The sequence below is a fragment of the Pseudophryne corroboree genome, chromosome 4, assembly GCF_028390025.1.
Source record: "Pseudophryne corroboree isolate aPseCor3 chromosome 4, aPseCor3.hap2, whole genome shotgun sequence".
Classification (NCBI taxonomy): domain Eukaryota; kingdom Metazoa; phylum Chordata; class Amphibia; order Anura; family Myobatrachidae; genus Pseudophryne; species Pseudophryne corroboree.
In genome coordinates this window covers 751,023,999-751,039,292 of record NC_086447.1, presented here as the reverse complement: position 1 = coordinate 751,039,292, position 15,294 = coordinate 751,023,999, and the positions used below count along the sequence as shown (strand labels likewise).

At 44.5% G+C, this 15,294-nt stretch overlaps 2 long non-coding RNA genes across 3 annotated transcripts in view; one reads left to right on the top strand and one right to left on the bottom strand.

Annotated features, from left to right (window-relative positions):
* Positions 1-10,911, top strand: part of LOC134910300 (uncharacterized) — a 252,730-nt gene extending 241,819 nt beyond the window's left edge. The window contains exon 4 of one of the 2 annotated variants that reach the window (XR_010176162.1): positions 9,395-10,911. This is a non-coding gene — a long non-coding RNA (uncharacterized LOC134910300). The remainder of the gene's footprint in view (positions 1-9,394) is intronic. The other variant, XR_010176163.1, reaches the window with a different exon arrangement.
* The window catches only part of LOC134910301 (uncharacterized), a 320,048-nt gene that overhangs the window by 135,324 nt on the left and 169,430 nt on the right, over positions 1-15,294 (bottom strand). The gene's annotated exons all lie outside the window — the stretch shown is intronic.

Below are 15,294 nucleotides of genomic sequence, written 5' to 3'. Positions count from 1 at the left end.
ACCATAAAAAAAACGGTATTGTACCAACCAAAAAGGTAAAGTTGGAGGGTATGCATCTTTAGTACAAACATGACACTATAATTTCGATCAAGTCACTGAGTCACATTCTTCTGTACTTACTGTATATGTGGAGATTACTGTTGCTTGTTAATATTGCCTTGATCTGTCTGAGTGATCTTATGAAAGTACTGTACACATTTGCTATTGTCACTTTCGATTGCATTCTATGTCCTACTGTTGTATTTTGTGTAAATGTTTCATAAAAAGAATGTTTAAAAAAAACTGCTTGGGTATGCAGCGCTTGTAGAAATCATCCAGGAACTGCTGGGACCTGTAGTGCCACAGAAAAAAATAAGAATTTACTTACCGATAATTCTATTTCTCATAGTCCGTAGTGGATGCTGGGGACTCCGAAAGGACCATGGGGAATAGCGGCTCCGCAGGAGACTGGGCACAAAAGTAAAAAGCTTTAGGACTAGCTGGTGTGCACTGGCTCCTCCCCCTATGACCCTCCTCCAAGCCTCAGTTAGGATACTGTGCCCGGACGAGCGTACACAATAAGGAAGGATTTTGAATCCCGGGTAAGACTCATACCAGCCACACCAATCACACCGTACAACTTGTGATTTGAACCCAGTTAACAGCATGATAACAGAGGAGCCTCTGAAAAGATGGCTCACAACAATAATAACCCGATTTTTGTAACAATAACTATGTACAAGTATTGCAGACAATCCGCACTTGGGATGGGCGCCCAGCATCCACTACGGACTATGAGAAATAGAATTATCGGTAAGTAAATTCTTATTTTCTCTAACGTCCTAGTGGATGCTGGGGACTCCGAAAGGACCATGGGGATTATACCAAAGCTCCCAAACGGGCGGGAGAGTGCGGATGACTCTGCAGCACCGAATGAGAGAACTCCAGGTCCTCCTCAGCCAGGGTATCAAATTTGTAGAATTTTGCAAACGTATTTGCCCCTGACCAAGTAGCTGCTCTGCAAAGTTGTAAAGCCGAGACCCCTCGGGCAGCCGCCCAAGATGAGCCCACTTTCCGTGTGGAATGGGCTTTTACAGATTTTGGCTGTGGCAGGCCTGCCACAGAATGTGCAAGCTGAATTGTACTACAAATCCAACGAGCAATCGTCTGCTTAGAAGCAGGAGCACCCAGCTTGTTGGGTGCATACAGGATAAACAGCGAGTCAGATTTTCTGACTTCAGCCGTCCTGGAAACATATAATTTCAGGGCCCTGACTACGTCCAGCAACTTGGAATCCTCCAAGTCCCTAGTAGCCGCAGGCACCACAATAGGCTGGTTTAAGTGAAATGCTGAAACCACCTTCGGGAGAAATTGAGGATGAGTCCTCAATTCTGCCCTGTCCGTATGAAAAATTAGGTAAGGGCTTTTATAGGATAAAGCCGCCAATTCTGATACACGCCTGGCTGAAGCCAGGGCTAACAGCATTACCACTTTCCATGTGAGATATTTTAAGTCCACAGTGGTGAGTGGTTCAAACCAATGTGATTTTAGGAATCCCAAAACTACATTGAGATCCCAAGGTGCCACTGGAGGCACAAAAGGAGGCTGTATATGCAGTACCCCCTTGACAAACGTCTGAACTTCAGGAACTGAAGCTAGTTCTTTTTGGAAGAATATTGACAGGGCCGAAATTTGAACCTTAATGGACCCTAATTTGAGGCCCATAGACAGTCCTGTTTGCAGGAAATGCAGGAATCGACCCAGTTGAAATTCCTCTGTAGGGGCCTTCCTGGCCTCACACCACGCAACATATTTACGCCAAATACGGTGATAATGTTGCACAGTTACATCCTTCCTGGCTTTGATCAGGGTAGGGATGACTTCATCTGGAATGCCTTTTTCCTTCAGAATCCGGTGTTCAACCGCCATGCCGTCAAACGCAGCCGCGGTAAGTCTTGGAACAGACAGGGTCCCTGCTGAAGCAGGTCCTTTCTTAGAGGTAGAGGCCACGGGTCCTCCGTGAGCATCTCTTGAAGTTCCGGGTACCAAGTCCTTCTTGGCCAATCCGGAGCCACAAGTATAGGCCTTACTCCTCTCCTTCTTATGATTCTCAGTACTTTGGGTATGAGAGGCAGAGGAGGGAACACATACACTGACTGGTACACCCACGGTGTTACCAGAGCGTCCACAGCTATTGCCTGAGGGTCCCTTGACCTGGCGCAATATCTGTCTAGTTTTTTGTTGAGGCGGGACGCCATCATGTCCACCTTTGGTTTTTCCCAACGGTTCACAATCATGTGGAAGACTTCTGGGTGAAGTCCCCACTCCCCCGGGTGAAGATCGTGTCTGCTGAGGAAGTCTGCTTCCCAGTTGTCCACTCCCGGAATGAACACTGCTGACAGTGCTATCACATGATTTTCCGCCCAGCGAAGAATCCTTGCAACTTCCGTCATTGCCCTCCTGCTTCTTGTGCCGCCCTGTCTGTTTACGTGGGCGACTGCCGTGATGTTGTCCGACTGGATCAACACCGGCTGACCCTGAAGCAGAGGCCTTGCCTGACTTAGGGCATTGTAAATGGCCCTTAGTTCCAGGATATTTATGTGAAGTGACGTTTCCATGCTTGACCACAAGCCCTGGAAATTTTTTCCCTGTGTGACTGCTCCCCAGCCTCTCAGGCTGGCATCCGTGGTCACCAGGACCCAATCCTGAATGCCGAATCTGCGGCCCTCTAGGAGATGAGCACTCTGTAACCACCACAGGAGAGACACCCTTGTCCTTGGAGACAGGGTTATCCGCTGATGCATTTGAAGATGCGATCCGGACCATTTGTCCAGCAGATCCCACTGAAAAGTTCTTGCGTGGAATCTGCCGAATGGAATCGCTTCGTAAGAAGCCACCATCTTTCCCAGGACCCTTGTGCATTGATGCACTGACACTTGGCCTGGTTTTAGGAGGTTCCTGACTAGGTCGGATAACTCCCTGGCTTTGTCCTCCGGGAGAAACACCTTTTTCTGTACTGTGTCCAGAATCATCCCTAGGAACAGCAGACGTGTCGTCGGAATCAGCTGCGATTTTGGAATATTTAGAATCCATCCGTGCTGTCGTAGTACTACTTGAGATAGTGCTACTCCGACCTCTAACTGTTCTCTGGACCTTGCCCTTATCAGGAGATCGTCCAAGTAAGGGATAATTAAGACGCCTTTTCTTCGAAGAAGAATCATCATTTCGGCCATTACCTTGGTAAAGACCCGGGGTGCCGTGGACAATCCAAACGGCAGCGTCTGAAACTGATAGTGACAGTTCTGTACCACAAACCTGAGGTACCCTTGGTGAGAAGGGCAAATTGGGACATGGAGGTAAGCATCCTTGATGTCCAGAGACACCATATAGTCCCCTTCTTCCAGGTTCGCTATCACTGCTCTGAGTGACTCCATCTTGAACTTGAACCTTTTTATGTAAGTGTTCAAGGATTTCAGATTTAAAATGGGTCTCACCGAGCCGTCCGGCTTCGGTACCACAAATAGCGTGGAATAATACCCCTTTCCCTGTTGTAGGAGGGGTACCTTGATTATCACCTGCTGGGAATACAGCTTGTGAATGGCTTCCAATACCGCCTCCCTGTCGGGGGGAGACGTTGGTAAAGCAGACTTCAGGAACCGGCGAGGGGGAGACGTCTCGAATTCCAATTTGTACCCCTGAGATACTACCTGCAGGATCCAGGGGTCCACTTGCGAGTGAGCCCACTGCGCGCTGAAATTCTTGAGACGGGCCCCCACCGTGCCTGAGTCCGCTTGTAAGGCCCCAGCGTCATGCTGAGGACTTGGCAGAAGCGGGGGAGGGCTTCTGTTCGTGGGAAGAGGCTGTCTGCTGCAGTCTTTTTCCCCTTCCTCTGCCCCGGGGCAGATATGAGTGGCCTTTTGCCTGCTTGCCCTTGTGGGGACGAAAGGACTGAGCCTGAAAAGACGGTATCTTTTTCTGCTGAGAGGTGACCTGGGGTAAAAAGGTGGATTTCCCAGCCGTTGCCGTGGCCACCAGGTCCGATAGACCGACCCCAAATAACTCCTCCCCTTTATACGGCAATACTTCCATATGCCGTTTGGAATCCGCATCACCTGACCACTGTCGCGTCCATAACCCTCTTCTGGCAGAAATGGACATCGCACTTACTCTTGATGCCAGAGTGCAAATATCCCTCTGTGCATCACGCATATATAGAAATGCATCCTTTAAATGCTCTATAGTCAATAATATATTGTCCCTGTCCAGGGTATCAATATTTTCAGTCAGGGAATCCGACCAAGCCACCCCAGCACTGCACATCCAGGCTGAGGCGATTGCTGGTCGCAGTATAATACCAGTATGTGTGTATATACTTTTTAGGATATTTTCCAGCTTCCTATCAGCTGGTTCCTTGAGGGCGGCCGTATCAGGAGACGGTAACGCCACTTGTTTTGATAAGCGTGTGAGCGCCTTATCTACCCTAGGGGGTGTTTCCCAACGTGCCCTAACCTCTGGCGGGAAAGGGTATAATGCTAATAATTTTTTAGAAATTAGCAGTTTTTTATCGGGGGAAACCCACGCTTCATCACACACCTCATTTAATTCATCTGATTCAGGAAAAACTACGGGTAGTTTTTTCACACCCCACATAATACCCTTTTTTGTGGTACTTGTAGTATCAGAAATGTTCAAAACCTCCTTCATTGCCGTGATCATGTAACGTGTGGCCCTACTGGAAAATACGTTTGTTTCCTCACCGTCGACACTGGAGTCAGTGTCCGTGTCAGTGTCTGTATCGACCTGAGGTAACGGGCGTTTTATAGCCCCTGACGGTGTTTGAGACGCCTGTACAGGTATTAACTGATTTGCCGGCTGTCTCATGTCGTCAACAGTCTTTTGTAAAGTGCTGACACTATCACGTAATTCTTTCCATAAGACCATCCAGTCAGGTGTCGACTCCCTAGGGGGTGACATCACTAACACAGGCAATTGCTCCGCCTCCACACCATTTTCCTCCTAATACATGTCGACACAACGTACCGACACACAGCACACACACAGGGAATGCTCTGATAGAGGACAGGACCCCACTAGCCCTTTGGGGAGACAGAGGGAGAGTTTGCCAGCACACACCAGAGCGCTATATATATATAGGGATAACCTTATATAAGTGTTTTTCCCTGATATAGCTGCTGTATATATTTATCTGCCAAATTAGTGCCCCCCCTCTCTTGTTTTACCCTGTTTCTGTAGTGCAGGACTGCAGGGGAGAGTCAGGGAGCCTTCCTCCAACGGAGCTGTGAGGAAAAAATGGCGCCAGTGTGCTGAGGAGATAGGCTCCGCCCCCTTCTCGACGGCCTTTCTCCCGCTTTTTTATGGAAAAATTGGCAGGGGTTAAATGCATCCATATAGCCCAGGAGCTATATGTGATGTATTTTTTGCCAAAAAAGGTATTTTTATTGCGTCTCAGGGCGCCCCCCCCAGCGCCCTGCACCCTCAGTGACCGGAGTGTGAAGTGTGCTGAGAGCAATGGCGCACAGCTGCGGTGCTGTGCGTTACCTTATTGAAGACAGGACGTCTTCTGACGCCTCTTCAGTTTTCTGGCTCTGTAAGGGGGCCGGCGGCGCGGCTCTGGGACCCATCCATGGCTGGGCCTGTGATCGTCCCTCTGGAGCTAATGTCCAGTAGCCTAAGAAGCCCAATCCACTCTGCACGCAGGTGAGTTCGCTTCTTCTCCCCTTAGTCCCTCGGTGCAGTGAGCCTGTTGCCAGCAGGTCTCACTGAAAATAAAAAACCTAAAATTAACTTTTTTTCAAGCAGCTCAGGAGAGCCACCTAGACTGCACCCTTCTCGTTCGGGCACAAAAATCTAACTGAGGCTTGGAGGAGGGTCATAGGGGGAGGAGCCAGTGCACACCAGCTAGTCCTAAAGCTTTTTACTTTTGTGCCCAGTCTCCTGCAGAGCCGCTATTCCCCATGGTCCTTTCGGAGTCCCCAGCATCCACTAGGACGTTAGAGAAATAATAATGTTAAAATCACATTCATTATGACAAAATGTGGGATTTAATGAAACACTTCCCATCACCCTCTTTAACCAATTTACTGTACAGCATATGGCCTACATGCAGAAAGTCTGACCGACAGCAACTGATAATCATAATGTAAATGTGAATCCTGTATCCAGGAAAAGTGGAACTTCCCAAAGTGTTCATGTTAGGAAAGAGGATTAATCTCTGGTACTGGAATGTAAACCCAAAATAAGCCCTACAATACTTTATTTGCGGGTTTACATTCCAGTGCTGGAGATTAACCCTCTTTCCTACATTTACATGCCCCTTTCCTCCCTCTTCTGTGCCTTCAGGTTCAAGAATGAATAATCGATACACAAAAAGCGTAAAAGGGACACAGAGATGTTAAATATTCACAACGTAGAGGTGCTAAAATAGCCAAAAATTCTGCTATTCACTAACAAATTTCAAGAGGATTACAAAAAATGCAGGGATGACGTAAAATGACACAGTAAAATGAGAAGTATTTCCTGATAACTTTCATTTTGAAATTTGTAGTTTTAGAATATCATTAAGTGAGAGCGGATGCAGACAGGACACAGATGCTGGGGGGCAATCAATTTGCCGGCTGTTGGGTTCCCAGCAGTCAGGATACTGATGCTGGAATCCCGACAGCCGACAATGCCGACAGCCGGAAAACCATCTCACAGGGGCTATTCCCACTCATGGGTGTCGACGACATCCATAGAGCTTGAATAGATCCTGTGGTGAGCGCAGCAAGCCACTGAGCCCGCAGCGAGCCCGCAAGGGGACTTGTATTGCTCTCCCCGCTGCCGGCATTCTGGCGGGCGACATGCTGCTGTCTGGACACTGACAACCGACATCCCGTCCCGGGATTACATATGGATCCCCAGATTCCTATAGGCCTAAATAAGCCATATTATTTGCAGGTATTCAGGGTCACCTGCTCTAGCCAACTGCTTTTAATTGGCTGCTTAGAATGCACCAATAAGGTTGATAGATGCTGTTCTCTTTTCTCAATATATATTGTGCTTTTGTGTGTGTATGTTATACTAGAGACAGACGGGCATATTTATTTTTGCAGGAAATCCCCCAAAATATCCACACAAAATGTAAGTATCCCCCAATATCTGCTGTGGTTTCTCTGTTCCCGATCGCAATAGGTTTCTGGGGGCTGCTATATTGTGAGATTTACCAAGCTCCGAAATGATAAACAGTCAGCAGCATCGTAAGATGGTATAAGCCATTACAGTCTGTAGGTCAGGGGTGGATTTAGGGGTGAGGGCGCCCATATGCATAACAGAATGACCAACCCCCTCTCCCCCTCCACGCACACACACCACCACCATCAGTTTTATTATTGTAATTGATTGCTTATAAGCCCTCATTACATAATAGCCAATTTAATAGAATAATAAATAAAAACCACTAACTATAGCCCCGTACACACGGGGGAGATGTGTGCTAAGCGATCTAGCACAGACCGCTTAGCACACATCTCTCCCCTCGCTCAGCACACAGGGGAGGGGGGGCGCTCATATCACCCAGCGGTGAAATGAGCGATCTACCTAGATTTGGCATGCATGTATGCCAAATCTAGAGTCAGCGATGGCAACGCGCGGGACGCGCATCGCTATCACTATGGGCATACACACGGAAAGATCCGTGCTTAATTTCTAAGTAATCTGGTCAGATTGCTTAGAATGTAAGCACGGATCTCTCCTTGTGTACCCCCCTTATGACTTTTTTATTTTTAATTTTGTATACATATTTCCTAAGTAGGACAGCATACAGGGGCAGCATTCAAGAATGCATATAGGGGGTAATTCCAAGTTGATCTTTCAGGAATTTAGTTAGCATTTGCAGAAAGAGTTAGATTTGGGTGGGTTATTTTATTTCTGTGCAGGGTAAATACTGGCTGCTTTATTTTTACACTGCAAATTAGATTGCAGATTGAACACACCACACCCAAATCTAACTCTCTCTGCACATGTTAAATCTGCCTCCCCTGCAGTGTACATGGTTTTGCCCAACTGCTAACAAAAATCCTGCTGCGATCAACTTGGAATTACCCCCATAGTACAGTGGAAAAATTCTGCAGTTACTGGTACATTTCAGTCTGACAGTACCAACACAAGCATCCAAGTGCCACCCCACAATAGGTGCCACACCTAGGCATTTGCCTCACGTGCCTAATGGGAAATTCACCCCTGCTGTTACCTACATGGTAGACTGCCCGAGGTACTGCAGGACAAAATAAAGTGATTGCTGATTAGATCACTACTTTACACGCTGCAGGGATGAGCTTTTACTGAAGTCCCTGTCTCTGCATGCTTTGTAATCATACTTGCCTACCTGACCCCCTCCATGAGGGAGAAAATGCTCTGTTCCTGGACTTTCCTGGTAATGTATGATCACCATCACCTGTGGTGAAACACCTTTCTTATCAATTAACTAGCTCACCACAGGTGATGGCGATCATACATTACCAGGAAAGTCCAGGAACAGAGCATTTTCTCCCTCATGGAGAGGGTCAGGTAGGCAGGTATGTTTGTAATACATCCGGGCAGCAAAGAATTTGTTATTGCCGTGAATAGCGACAGTAATAAACTCCTTGGCCTATATTTACTAATATTCGTGTTTGAGTCGGTTTATGTAGTGTTTAAACTCGTTTTGCATCGGGTGCATTTTCATGCAACTTTTTGAAACTATGGGGGTAATTCCAAGTTGATCGCAGCAGGAAATTTTTTAGCAGTTGGGCAAAACCATGTGCACTGCAGGGGGGGCAGATATAACATGTGCAGAGTGAGTTAGATTTGGGTGTGATGTGTTCAATCTGCAATCTAAATTGCAGTGTAAAAATAAAGCAGCCAGTATTTACCCTGCACAGAAACAAAATAACCCACCCAAATCTAACTCTCTCTGCAAATGTTATATCTGCCCCCCCTGCAGTGCACATGGTTTTGGCCAACTGCTAAAAAATTTCCTGCTGCGATCAACTTGGAATTACCCCCTATATACGCCAAGTTACTAAGCAGTCGAGTTTATGGTTTTCGTGTTTTCCGATGTCGATGCCAGTCGTTTTTTTTGGCACATTTATGGCCGTTTAATATTTAAACACTATAAGGCCAAAAATTAAGATTTTAAGTGTGTTTTTATGGTGGAGTATGTCTGATCTACCATACAACTCATGTGCTTGTTTTAATAATGAAGTAACCAGACACATTTGCCACAAACAGGAATATGTCTGTTTTGTAGTTCTGAGTGATGATGTTGCTATGCTGGATATCTGAATGCACCATTTAAATATATGTGTTCCATGTTTATTGGTTTGCTTAAATTTTTAAAACATATGTCAAACTTATGCCAAAATGGTTCTAATTCCAGATTCTAGTACTGGTACCAGCATCCAGATGCAACAGCAGCAACACAGTGACATGGATGAGACAATCATGTTACAAATGCAGCCATTAATCCAAGGAATCAGCCACCCAGCACCTGTGAGTACACCACCACAGCAAATCACTCCACCACCACAACACAGCCCAACAACACCAGTAGCACAAGGCCCTGATCAAGTGTTTTGGGACAGTTGGGCTACACAGCAGGCCACTAATCAAGATTGCCTGCGTAGGCAGACCCAAATTTTTGCAAACCTACCAGCTCACCTCAGAAGAATCAGCAGAAATATCAGTCGCAAAAATGAACCAACCACCAGAATTGCCAATACCATGGAAATCATGCGTGCAGACATTACACATGTCATGGGCAACTTACAACGCATAATTGAAGAACAGCACAGACAACAGCAAAGCTACATCAACATCTTAGAAAACAATCAAATGATCAATGAATCTATCACAAGAATTTTAGAGAATCAAAATGCTGCAACACGTGAACTTAATGCCACCCTCACTAACCTCAATGAAACACTCAGATCCCAGCACCATCAGCAACCAAGCAGCAGTTCTGGTACGACTACTCCGATTCTCTCGCCAGTGTCCTCACCACCAAGGCGCTCCACCAGAGCACGCCAACACGACAGTGGTAAAGGCAAAGGCCAGTCCAAGCAGCCAACCACAAAAAAAAAAAAATAGATACACCGATCTCTGTATAGAGAAGTAAATAAACACATTTAATAAGTGTAGGTTTGTCACAATATCTATTACACTTACCACCTTGACAATTTTTTTAACATCATTAATTATAGGTGTTACAAACAACAACAGGATTTTGGCCAACACATTTATTCTTTCACATCTTTGAATTTTTTAGGAGGAGGACAAAGTTATTTGATCTGCACATTGATGTTAGCATGCAGTAACAAGACCACGTGATTTTTTTCTAATCATTACTCTTTCTAGATTCCAATCATTCTTATATTCTGCAGGCAGACTAATTGGCAGCCATGCAGATTCATCCATGACCAATACAAATTACAATGTGATTGTTAACTCTTTTACCTTTCTTCTCTATACAACATTACACGAATAACACAATTGAGTTGGCTAAAAAGGTCCTAATATGTTGTGATCGAATTTAGATAATTCAGTGCCAAAATGAATGTCATTATTGTTGGGCCATGTTTGTGTGTGTTAAAAATGAGTAATCAGTTTCTTACACATGATGCAGAAACAAATAAATTGTTTTTTTTAATAAGCACAAATAATGTGTATAATAATGGATATATGTGGCAAACTGTGTATTGACTTACAAATCAGCAAGTTTACTGCAGCAAACATTACGAAATAAATTATTTTGGATGATACTAAGTTTGTGTCCCTTAAATATGATGGAGCATCACACATAGGGACACATGTATTCCTCAAGGCTAACATATTATATGTGGAAGAGTGTTTAATTAGGACACAGGTTCTCAAACTCGGTCCTCAGGACCCCACACAGTGCATGTTTTGCAGGTCTCCTCACAGAATCACAAGTGACATAATTAGCTCCACCTGTGAACCTTTAAAAATGTGTCTGTGAGTAATTCATACATCTGTGCTTCTACTGGGTTACATGCAAAACATGCACTGTGTGGGGTCCTGAGGGCCGAGTTTGAGAACCTGTGCATTAGGACGTTACACACAATCATAAAGTAAAATACTAAATAAATTACTATGTGGATTATGTGTGCTTGTAATAAATTATCTGTGCAAGTTTAACAACACTTATCCAGACTTCATGCATGCCACTAATAATCTGTTGTTTTGAGTTTTAAAATAAACACAAGACACATGCTACATTTGTTTTGCATAAAGCGAGGGTATGTTTGTATGTCTCAAGGAGACAGACACATTCTGAGTAATGGTTTTTAAATGAAAAATGGGGCAACATATATTTAGGCTTACACAACAAATGAAAGAAGCAAACAAAACTTACCTTAAAAATAACGATTTATGAGGTCTTGCCTAACCTGCCTCCCTACATCTGTACTCCAAGTATCACCAGATGTCTCTAATTCCTCTGCTTGCTGGCTGCATTCTTCATCCTCCTCCTCCTCAACATGTGGCAGATGTTGTTGCAAACAAATGTTATGAAGAAAGCAGCAGCAGAACACAATTTGAGTCACCTTCAAGGGACTATACAACAAAAGGCCACCAGACTTATCCAGACACCAAAACCTAGATTTCAGCACACCAAAACATCTTTCTATCACATTCCGCGTGGACTTATGTGCATGATTGTAATTGTGTTCAGCAGGGGTATTAGGTCGGGACAATGGAGTTAGAAGTCAAGAGAAACAGCCATATCCTCCATCACCTAAAAGACAGATATAGTAACGTGATTCATGTTAAGATACAGCAACACATAAGTAACACACTGTGGGGCAGATGTATTAACCTGGACAAGGCATAAGGAAGTGATAAACCAGTGATATGTGCAAGGTAATAAAGGCAGCGGACAATCTGTTCCTAAATGATAATTTACATATTGGAGCTGATTGGCTGGTGCCTTTATCACCTTGCACATATCACTGGTTTATCACTTCCCTATGCCTTCTCCAGGTTAATACATCTGCCCCTGTATTTGGACAAAGTAGACACAGGCCTACACATATAAAATTACATACCCAGCAGCCATCCATCTGGCATTTGTCCGTCCTCAAACTTATCAAAGAGGGATGACTGACTGAGGATGAAGGAGTCATGGCAGCCCCCAGGGTAACCAGCAGCAACACTCATTATTTTGAGATTTGCATCACAAACCACCTGCACATTTGTGGAGTGCTCTAGATGACGATTAGTATAGATGTGCTGCCTGCCCCTAGATGGTCTCAGCTGAATGTGTGTGCAATCTATGGCTCCCAGCACATTGGGCATGCCAGCCAGCTCATAGAAATCTACCCTGACGGCATGCCACTGAGACTCCTGGGTAGGGAAGCAGATTGAGGCATCGATGTGGGGCTGCAAAACAGCCAACACCTGTGTGTATATTTGAAAGAAAATTAAACCTGAGATTTTAGGACAGAACTGGCCACCGAGTAATTAAAACCAGTTAGTTAGGTATACATCACCTGTGTTAATATTCTTGAAAATGAGGGCTGTGAGATTCCTATGACATCCCCAGACACAGCCTGAAAGCTGCCAGTAGCCATAAAGTGCAACACAGCCAGGAGTTTGTGCAGGCCTGAGACAGAGCGAGAGCATGCTGTCTCAGGGTCTAGGCCCAGTTTGACAAGGTCATACAGACGGAAACTGTTGTTACGATTTAGACGGAACATCTGTATGACCGTATCATCGGACAATGCGTTCAAGTTTAAACGCTCCCTAAAAAACGAGGCCTGCGCAGCCTCCGCGGAACCTGTACAACCTGCTGACCATGTTCAGTTTCTTGGCCCTGGTTACTTACAGGCTGATGCCTGAGTCTGAGGAATCCCACAGCACACAAAATATCACTGGCCCACAGTCCTGCTGCCATTTCTGAGTGTAGGTGGATTGAAATGGGCCTAAGATCCTTTTATAGGCATCCTAATTCAGGTGTGAGTGATTTGTTAGTTGCAACACATGTAAACACGCCTGAAAAAAGCAGGTTTTTTGCCGCTTTTTTTAACGAATCGCAAAAAAATACGACCGCAATTGAGCACTCAGAGACTAACACCCAAATACGAATGAATAGTGAATACCCGTGTTGTATGAAATAACAGCCGCGTTTGACCGATGGTCTATTCATTCGTATTTTTGAACTTTGCCGTTAAAACCATTACGAATAGCCCAAACACTGCCGAGATTTGTGCTTAGTGAATTCCCGTGTTGGGACTTAGAAAAAAAAACACAAATTGGTCAAACTCGGATTATTAGTAAATATAGGCCCTTGTATCTAGTCCAAATCCGATAAATACTAAATGTGCCCCAAAGAATTGTTTCTGTTGTATTAAAAAAGTTTTTTTAAATTTTATTAGTGCAAGCAAATAAAAGTATTATAAAAATGGGTGTGTACAGTATATGACATATGCCTGGGCATGTATATGACATACGCCTGATGTAAACTGGGTAACATAGTAACATGGTAACATAGTAGTACATAATAATTGAGGTTGAATAGAGGCAAATTGCCCATCGTGTTCAACCTGTATTAAGTTGTGATGATTCAACATACCCTCTGAATAATGTTTTATGACTAGTTAGCTACTATAACTCATGTTACCCCCGGATTAACCATGTAGATATTTTAAATATTATAACCTTGGATATCATTTTCAGTCAGAAATGTATCTATTCCTTTTTTAAACACATTTACAGAGTCCGCCATTACCACCTTCCCTGGCAGGGAATTCCAAATCCTTATTGCCCTAACAGTGAAGAACCCTTTCCCCCGTTGCGTTCAGAACTTTCTCTCCTCCAGCCACAGCGAATGCCCACGTGTTCTAAACTGTGTTCTTTTAATAAATAATTCCTCTGATAACTCTTTGTGATGTCCCTTTACATATCTGAAGATATTAATAATATCTCCTCTTAGGCGCCTCTTTTCTAGCATATACATATTCAACCTAGTAAGCCTTTCCTCGTAATCCAGTCCCTCTAGGCCTCTAATCAATTTAGTGGCTTGCCTTTGAACTCTTTCGAGTTCACCGATATCTTTTTTATACAGTGGTGCCCAAAACTGAACAAAATATTCCAGGTGCGGACGTACCAATGCTTTATACAGCAGCAGGATTACATCCGAGTCCCTTGTCTCAATTCCTCGTTTTATGCACGCTAGCACCTTACTTGCCTTCTTTACTGCGCTAACCGGTCTGTAGTTACCCGGAAGATTTTTGGATCCCTTTTAAATAATGGCACTACCTCAGCTATACGCCTATCCTTTTTAAATAATGGCACTACCTCAGCTATACGCCTATCCTACCTCAGCTATACGCCTATATGCCTGATCTAATTGAACTATTGAAAATCAAGTAAAGAGGTCATGCTAGTTGTGAACTAAGCTCCATAAGAACCCTCGGATGAAGTCAATCAGAACCAGGTGATTTATTAATCTTAAATTTGTTTAGTCTCTCCCGGACTACTTCTTCACTTAAACAAGTATCAAACCATGAATCCTTACTGTCACAATTGTTATGCTCTACTCCCACCATCAGTTCTTCTCTGGTGAATATTGGTGGAAAAAAATTTGTTCACTATTTCCTCTTTTATTTCGTCATCATTTATCAATTCTCCAAATTCATCTTTTAAAGGCCCTATATTCTCCTTTTTTAACCTTTTACCATTTATGTGTTTAAAAAACTTTTTAGGATTGGTTTTAATAGTAACATGTACATATGCTACTGGCACTAACTTGATCTCTATTTTTGTGCCATATGTTGGAACGCAAAACATTGCCCATTTTGTGACCAACACTGAAGAGTACCCAAAGCAGCAAATATTTATGAGAAGCATTTAACACTACTATAAAATAGCCTCACATTATACCACCTGTTTACCATAGGACCAGAGGTGTAGCGAGGGTGGCTCCAGTGGAGCGCGAGCTCCGGGTGCCAAAAAAGTTAAAGGGTGCACTGCCAGTCACCACCTTCTTCCCTTCCTGCGAGCCACTATACTGGCAGCTGCAGAGCAAGAGAAGTAGATGTGGCACACACTGACTTGGACTCGGATACTGTGCGGCAGGGTTACTTTTGTCCTGCAACACCACTATCTGCCTCAGCTGCTGCAGCACCTCTCTTTCCTGAAAGCTGCAGCACATGTCTCTACTTCAGATGCCGCAGCACCTCTCTCTGTCCTAGCTGCTGCAGCACCATTCTCTGCCCCAGCTTCTGCAGAACCACTCTCTGTCCCAGCTGCTGCAGCACC